This window comes from Euleptes europaea, chromosome 5 (assembly GCF_029931775.1).
Source record: "Euleptes europaea isolate rEulEur1 chromosome 5, rEulEur1.hap1, whole genome shotgun sequence".
Taxonomy (NCBI): Eukaryota; Metazoa; Chordata; class Lepidosauria; order Squamata; family Sphaerodactylidae; genus Euleptes; species Euleptes europaea.
Genome location: NC_079316.1, coordinates 80408589 through 80415429, shown reverse-complemented (window position 1 = coordinate 80415429; position 6841 = coordinate 80408589). Strand labels below are relative to the sequence as shown.

General features: G+C 50.2%; 1 protein-coding gene across 2 annotated transcripts in view; it reads left to right on the top strand.

Moving 5' to 3' along the window:
* The first annotated feature begins 3018 nt into the window (after positions 1–3018).
* The window catches only part of IDE (insulin degrading enzyme), a 90749-nt gene continuing 86926 nt past the window's right edge, over positions 3019–6841 (top strand). For both annotated transcript variants that reach the window (XM_056849649.1, XM_056849648.1), the window contains exon 1: positions 3019–3038. The gene's annotated coding sequence lies outside the window, so the exon portion shown is untranslated. The remainder of the gene's footprint in view (positions 3039–6841) is intronic.

Here is a 6841-nt window from a genome sequence, read left to right as displayed (position 1 = left end):
CCCAACTACACATTACATTTTCCCCAGGGACTACAGGCCAGCTTCAGAGATCTGTCCTGGCAAGTTGGGACTTTGGTGTATAAGAGAGTGAGCTTAGACCTTTCCCCCATGTTTTTTATCTGACCTGAAATGGTCCTGTGGAGAACCTCAGTTTGCTCCATCTGGAAGTGTAATGTGTAGTCCATCAGTGTATGTGGAGCATTCAGTGTGGCACACAGCGGTTCCTCTGAGCTCCCTCTCCCTGCATGCTGCACTCCCAGTCTGAATCAGGTCCACACGGGAAGCATGGAACTCCAGAACTTGTCTCTCATATACCCCGACCTGTACTCTTACATCTTCAATTTAGGCTCTGCTTTCCGTGCTTTCGCAAATGGAGGCAACCCGAGACTGTACCGCTCTCCCATAAGATGTTTATTTGGCTCCTCTGGTCTCAACACTGCATGTCTCATGAAGGCTGCAATCCTAAACACGCTGGCTAGGGAGAATGTACTACTGAGCAAAATAGTACTTACTTCTGAGTAAACATACGTATTATTGCACTGCAGGATGTTTTTTATTTTCTAAAGCATTGAGGTTAATGTTTCATCTGTTGATATCTGATCTTGTGCGACCGTCTGATGATGAATAGTTACAATTCTCAACTGGTGTTCTGATTTTGTGATGTTGATACTGGTTACTAGCTTTTTTGTTAATGTTTGCTGCTTATTATTTTCACAGTGCAGTCCTACGCAGTTACAATATTAATTATTGGTGTTACGATTTTGTTAGTGGCATCTTCACCTTCAGTACTGATTTATTTTGACTGTAATGTAGGTTATAAGCATTCCTAATTATATTCTTTTTAAAATCCTTAATAACGTCTAGTCGGAAAGGTCACCGAATAGTGTGTCAGCTGCAATTAAAATTAATAGCAGCTTTTAAATTACTTTTATAGAACTATAATTGTTCTGGCATTGCAGATACTGATCGCTTTACGTAAACGTATTGCTTGTACACTGAGCTGTGTACAGTCTGCATTTTTTAAAAAAAACTTTAATTCTTAAATTTTGCGCAAAAACTTGGATTTGTCATATGAATTCTGCTATTAGTTACTGGGGACAGAGAGCACAGGAGGGTTTTTTCCTACATACCCTTGTTATAGGTTTTTCAGAAATTTCTGAATGGCCACAGAATGCTGCACTAGATGGCCCTCTAATCTGATCCAGCAGAGCTCTGCTTAATGTGAATAATATATAAATCAAAGTTATGAAATATGCAGCCAGTCTCTTATGTTGCATAATTTATTGTGCCTCTAATAAACAAGGGAAGAGGCACCCATGCTTTGTCCCCTAGGAAAAATATCTTGTTCCTTTACTGAAATCTCATCAGATGCATATTTTCAGGGCCCCCCCTCCTTTTCATTCATTTTTGGTATACATAAAAGGTTAGATATTTACTACTACTAATTCTCAGGATGGGAGACTCTCTACCCAGTCCTGATCCTGGGAGACTCTCTACCCAGTCCTGATGTTGAGAAAGAGCCCCTTTCATTCTGGATAGATGTTTATGACTGTGGTCGCTGATGGTTTTTCTGTTTGAGATCACTGTACCTGCCTAAGCTCATTGAAATCAATAGGCTTAGGTTTGCGCAGAATCCCACTTTTAAGGTGTAAGGCTGCAACCTACATGTACTTACCTGGGAGTAGGCACCACTGAACAAAGTGGGCCACAATTCTGCCTAGGATTGTGCTGATCAGTATGGCAGAGAAACGATGCTGCAGCGATGGTCTGGTATATTGTGGCATCTGCTTTCACAGCCGGATTAGACTATGCTTCAAGAATTAGAGAGTGCGGGTCTCGAGGGATATGGCCCGTTCCTCATAGGTTTAAATTGGAGTCAGGGCCATCAGCTGTTAATGGGACTGTGGCTCAGTGGTAGAACATCTGCTCGACATGCAGAAGAGCCCAGGTTCAATCCCGGGCATCTCCAGTTAAAGGGACTAGGCAAGTAGGTGATGTGAAAGACCTCAGCCTGAGTCCCTGGAGAGCTGCTGCCAGTCTGAGTAGACACATGAACACATGAAGCTGCCTTATACTGAATCTGACCCTTGGTCTATCCAAGTCAGTATTGTCTACTCAGACCGGCAGTGGCTGTCCAGGGTCTCAGGCTGAGGTCTTTCACATCACCTACTTGCCTAGTCCCTTAAAGTGGAGATGCTGGGGTTTGAACCAATAATGGGGTTAGACAACAATGACTTTGATGGACCAAGGGTCTGATTCAGTATAAGGCAGCTTCGTGTGTCCAGGTGTTCATGTGGACTTACTTCCAGGTAAGCGTGCTTAGGATACAGTAGCCCGAGTGACGATCATGCTGCTTGTGCGCGCGAGCATGTCTTTGTAATGCACGACAGGCCGGTTCCTTTCCTACTGCAACCCGATCCGGTGCATTTACCGGGAAGTAAGCCCCACCGAGGCCCGGGGGCTTCGCCGCCAAGTATGCGCGCGTAGGCCTGTGGTGGCACTGCCAGGAGGTTGGCGACTCCGCTGGCTAGATGCACCTTTGCCCCACCTGAATTCTCCAAACTCTGCCTGGGGGCTTATTGTTGAGCTTTGACCATTTGGCTGCGGAAAACGTGCATCCGGAGAGCGGCAAATCCAACGCGAAACCTCCCGTGCGTTTCCGCCCTCGGCGGCCTTCCGGCTCCTCTCGCGCCGCGGCGGCCACAGGCGCTTCCCGGGCCGGAGCCGCCGTCCCGCTGCGGCGAAGCGCCTCCCTCCGCCGCCTCCCGCGGACGCCTCCCCTGCAGCGGCGGCGCTCGGCTCAACGGCGCCTCCGCCGGCCAGAGGGGCGCTAGGCAGCCTCTGCCGAGGGGAGGGGCGACGAGAGGTGGTAGGCCGGGCTCTGGCGCCGGCGGCAGGCAGGGCCGGGATATGCGGCAGCGGTTTCCCGGGCTTATTCCTCTCCTCGGCAGGGTTGTGCCGCTTGAGCGTGCCCTCCGGCCTCCTCCTCCTCCGGTTCTGCGGGGCCAGCAGCAGCAGCGGCGGCTCTTCCTTCCCGGGTATGGTTTTGCGGTGCCACGCGGCGCGGCGGCGTTGCGTAAAATGCGAGGGGGGGGCGGCGGTGCGTGCGACTGGCGCGTGCGTTGGTGTGTGCGCGCGCGCGCCACAGTGTGAGAGCGCGGCCCCCCCTCTTTTTTTGTCGCGCTCGCAAGGAGGCGGGGGGGTCGTCTCTGCCCCTCTGCCCCCTCCCTTTTGCCTCGCTTGCGTCGCAGGCTGGGATCCCCGTTTGGGAACTGGTGAATCAGCGTTCATGAGCGCTTGTCACGGTGGGGGGGAGGGAAGGCGGCCTTCCGGCCCCGAGGGGTTGTCGGAGGGAGTTTGGGGGCGGCGGCCTGTTTTTCCCTCTCGTGAAATGCAGACCCCGGTGGGGGGGAGGGGGAGGAAGTCGCCCCCCCCCATCGCTTCCTGTAGTTCATACCAGGGCCGAATAAGTGACGAGCGTGCAGGTAGAAGTCAGCAGGAGATAAACAGCTGGAGTCACTCTTGTTAACTAGATCCCTCTTCTGGAGTTCTGCTTGCGCGAGGGAACTATAGCTACAGCGATCGTGTGATCGCCGTGATCCTAACTGGGTTTTCTTACAGCTGCTAAACGAGCAAGGATTGCAAACCCAATAGTTGCCTGAAATTTTATCGGCATTGTGCCTTTCTGCACAATGGCTGTTTTCCAGGGTGGTTGTAGAAACGAGTGATCTTTGAAACCAGGCTCATGTTTCAGTAAACACTTGCATCAGTGCCTGAATCTTTCCCTCTCTTTCTCCTCTTCTCCCCCCCCAAAGTAGATCGTAAGGTAAGAAGAAATTGTATAAGTTTTCCATGTAATAGTTGAATGTTGTTGTATTATATGCATATATTATTTGGGTTAGCTTGCCATCTGGGTTATCAACCCATCATTTGAGTGAGCTTGCTCAAACTGGAGTATGATGGCTTTGTATGAGTTGGCAATATTAGTTGCTTTATCAGCCGGGTTCATGAAACTGCTTCCTCGCACTCACTGCATAATAAGCTTATCGGATACTGGTTGTCACAGGAGATTAGGTTCTGGGGCTTATGTGTCTGTCTGGAAGGCTTAAATGCACAGTTCAGGCAACTTTAACGAGAAGAAAAAAATTGGACAGTGTCTACTCTAATATTATGTGTTTGAGGTTGTGTACTAGAAATCTTTCAGTTGCTCCAAAGAAATTAGCCGAGAGGCGTTTTCTGCTCCTCTTCAGAACTTCAATAGCTGTGTATTCAACAACACCTTTATTGGCACATGAGCTGTGCATTTTTTAAAGTTGTGGGGTGATTTAATAGTTGTGCATGAAGAACCTGGATGTACATCACAGTTAAATATAATAAGATTAGCCTGTACTCAGAAAATGAGGAGGCTCAGCTTAATGTAGCCAAAGGTTATGAAGGAACTTAAGGATGCAATGTGTGCACTTATTGGAAAGCACTCTCCACTGAGTTGGGCTTACTTCCAGGTAATTGTATAGAGCAGGGGTCCTCAAACTTTTTAAATGGGGCCAGTTCACTGTCCCTCAAACACTGTTCCCCCCCCCCGCCCAAACGGGAAGGCAGCCAGGTGCCCAGGCAAAGAAAAGTTAACTTGCAGCAGGAGGACGTGCCGCCCCTCCCCCAGGTGCCTCTCCATGGCCGACACTCCCCCCTTCACTGGGCTGAGAGACCCCCCCCCCGCCACCGTGCGCCCTCCTTTCCCACCTCCTGGAGCAGGAGGCATGCTGGGCTGGTCCCCTGCTCGGCAAAGAGCATCTGGGGGGAAGGGCGCGGGAGGAGGCCAGCGGGAGACGGGGGTCTCTCAGCCCTCCCCTCCCCGGAGGTGCCACCACCCAAGCCCCCTGCTCTCGCCCGCTCGTCTCGCTCCTGCTCGGCTTGCAGGCAGACGGGGATATTCTTCTTCCAGCCCGACATGGCTCCTTCAGGGCTGTGGCGGCTGCTGTGGCAGGAGGGGCAGCAGCGGCGAGGGGCACATTGCAGTCCAAGGTGGCCCCATCTGTTCTCCGAGCCGCGCGCGTGCCTGGGGAAAGGAAAGCGGCGGTTCTTCAGGGCAGCTGCGGCGGGGAAGGCACAGAGGCGGCAGCTCCCGGGTTGGCACGGGTGTCGCCGCTCCGCGGCTGCCGCCAATGCTTTATACGGCAAACAGCCGCCTTAGTTTGGGGAAGGGACGGGCGCGGCGGCAGCGGCTCCGGAGGGAAGAGGGAGGCGGGTTTAGGACCCTGATGGGTCGGATCCGGCCCGTGGGCCGTAGTTTGAGGATCCCTGGTATAGAGGAATACACTGCACACATTTTTAATGAGTATTTCTTTACCTTATTTATGGCCCGATTTTCTCCTCTTTGGGGACCCAAAGTGGCTTACATAGTTCTTCTATTTTATCCTCACAACGACCCTGTGAAGTAGGTTAGGTTGAGGATGTGCAACTGGTCACCCAGCAAGATGTCAGAGTAGGGATTTGAACCTGGATCTCCCAGATCCTAGTCCAACACTCTAACCACTACACAGAACCGGCTCTCAAGTATATGGTGTAGTAGTAAAGTTTAAAATTTTCATTTATGTGTCGTGAGTGGTAAAAAATTTCAGGTGTGATGTGATGGCAAGTTTATTAGATTAAAATATTATTTGGTACGTGTGACAGGAGGAAAATTAACAGCTGTATCCTTTGAGTTAGGTGTGCCTGCTCATTTTTGCATAGTGTGTGTAAGTGCCTTCAAGTCACTTCTGACTAAAGGTAAAGGTAGTCCCCCGTGCAAGAACCAGGTCATTACTGACCATGAGGTGATGTCACATCCCAACGTTTACTAGGTAGACTATGTATACGGGGTGGTTTGCCATTGCCTTCCACAGTCATCTACACTTTAGGGCTGTGCATAAACCTGGACTGAAAATAAACCCAAAATTAGCATTTCGGCCATATTCGGGTTTCATTTTGGCTGAATACCAAAACCTGGGAATCTACCCTAAGCTGAATAGACAATTCCTGAAAAGCCAAATGGGTATTTCGGCTATTCACCTTTGCTCAGATGCTTGGCTCTGTGCCTTCTCCCATTTTTCTTCAACTGGTTTTGTTAGGGCCCTATAGTTGGGGGTCTTTTGAGGTAGGGGTTGTGTAATCGTAGCCAACTTGGTCTGACCAAACTATCCATCACCATTCAGAAGAGTAATCTGGATAGTCTAGAGGCAGAAAGGTCATTTAAAAGACAGGGCTCACCCAGTCCCATCTGGAGGGATAGACCCTCCAACTGAAAAGTGCCAGCTTCAACAGCTGCTGAACAGGCTTCTGAAGAAGACTCCTCACCCACGCGAATGAGCAATCTCCTTCAAAAGAGCTGCCTTGGTCATGACTTCAGCTGGCTCCAATATCCATCCCCCCTGAAAACCTGCTCTCAAACTGAAGGTTGCCCCAAATAATGGCGTTGTTTCCCCGCACTGTGACCATCTCTTGAAATCAGATTTTTGATTAACTATATTAAAGCATAGTTCACAGGAAGTCATTTGCCACCAAAAGAAATGTTTTCCATGCCTTATTTCTCTTGCATGTAAGCCGTTTTCCTCAGTTTGAAAGCCTATTTGCATGGACATCATGCTATGTGCCCCAGATACGAATGGAGTCCCCAGACTTTGAGGCGCCAGCCTGCCAATCGGCTCTTTCCGTCAGTTCTCAGCAATGCTGATCTTCTGAACCTGAAAACTGATTGACAGCTTGGCTTGCAATGCCTGGAGGATGGGACGACCCCTTTGCGGGTCCATAAAATTGGACCACCCCGTCCCAAAGTTCACCAAACTTCGGTGTCCATCCAAGGAGA